Source organism: Mus musculus, chromosome 9 (assembly GCF_000001635.26).
Source record: "Mus musculus strain C57BL/6J chromosome 9, GRCm38.p6 C57BL/6J".
Taxonomy (NCBI): Eukaryota; Metazoa; Chordata; class Mammalia; order Rodentia; family Muridae; genus Mus; species Mus musculus.
The window spans coordinates 84,126,719-84,128,279 of NC_000075.6; positions in this window are offsets into that span (position 1 = coordinate 84,126,719).

Below are 1,561 nucleotides of genomic sequence, written 5' to 3' on the forward strand. Positions count from 1 at the left end.
TATAAAGCTGGGACCCAGGGGGAAACCTTATACAACTGTTCTACTGAAGAAACATAGCAGTAAAGTGACTCCTAGTGACATTCTACTACATCCTGCTAGATCACTGCTTTGCCCAACATCATCAGAGAGGCTTCCTCCCGCAGCAGCAGCCAGGTAGAAAAATGGGGCTTCACAACAGACATTATGCAGAGTTAGAGACCTGGAAACCCTCCACACTAACCTGGATGTCTCCATCAAATCGATTTCCTTGGGGCTTGGGAAACGCCCCGAGGTGGCTGAAAGGATGTAAGAACTAGAGGGATGGAGGACACCGGGGAAACAAGACCTTGTAAACACAGCAGAATCAATGCACATACGAACTCAGAGACTGAGGCAGCATGCACAGGGCCTGCAGGGAGCTGCAGCAGATGGAGTCCTAGGGCAGAGGCCCATCCCTATCACAGAAGTTACCTCCAACTGATAACCACTTGCAAGTGAAACCATTAGTATTCTACAGGGAGTCCCAGTTGGGAAACAAACTACTCTTCAGAAGAGGGCTAGGTCCAATGCCCAGCAGTAGGTGGCCAACAGGGAACGAACCACACCTCTGGAGGTTCTTTTTGTGTGTCAGGGCTTTTTGTTTTCTTTTTTAAACCTTATAGGTTCTTTGTATATCACAGCTCCTAATTTTGTGCTTTTATGGGATTCCTATGTGTGCAAATGTGGGGTTTGTTTCGTGTTGGTTTGTTTTGTTTTAACTCCATTCCTTCTCTTTGTTTTGTCCTATTCCAATAGGTTTTGTTTTGTTTTGTATCTTATTATTATCACTTATGTGCCCTGTACAAAGGGAGTGAGCAGATCTGGGTGGGCGAGTGGTATGGAGGGACTGGAAGGAATAACAGGAGGGAACATTAGAACTAAAATATAATGTATGAAAAAAATCCATTTTTAATAAAATAAAAACAGCCACTAATAAAATTGAAATCAGTATGTGTAGTTTCTACATCACTACATACTTTATATTTTATTAATTTTGCATAAATTTATAGTGGGGGCTAATTTAAATTATGTGGACTGGTGGGTGTTGGGTACCAGTTTCCTTGACAATGAAACCCTCTGTGTTGATGAGAAGCCTGTTAAGACATAGGATGTACAAAGGAGGTGAAACATTCTGTCCTTCAGTGAAGGTCCTTGACACATCGGATATTCCACGTGGAGGTAAAGCATTCTGTCTCTATAGCCCTGGCTGTCCTGGAACTCACTATGTCAACCAGGCTGGCCTCGAACTCAGAAATCCACCTGCCTCTGCCTCCCAAGTACTGGAATTAAAGGCCTGTGCCACCACTGCCCGGCAAGCATTCTCTCCTGCAGGGAAGCCTGTGATGCTCAGGACATAAATAACTCAAAGGCCTCAGAAGTCCCTGGAACTGACCAGAGAGATTCACTAGGCTTCTCTCTCTTCTCTCTCCCCAAGGATACGTGGACAGTAAGAACTACTAGGAAATATTCTCAGACTATCCAAGCTACCAAGAAGAAACTCAAGCCTCAAAGGTACTCAAGCCAACTGAATTATTTGGAAAAG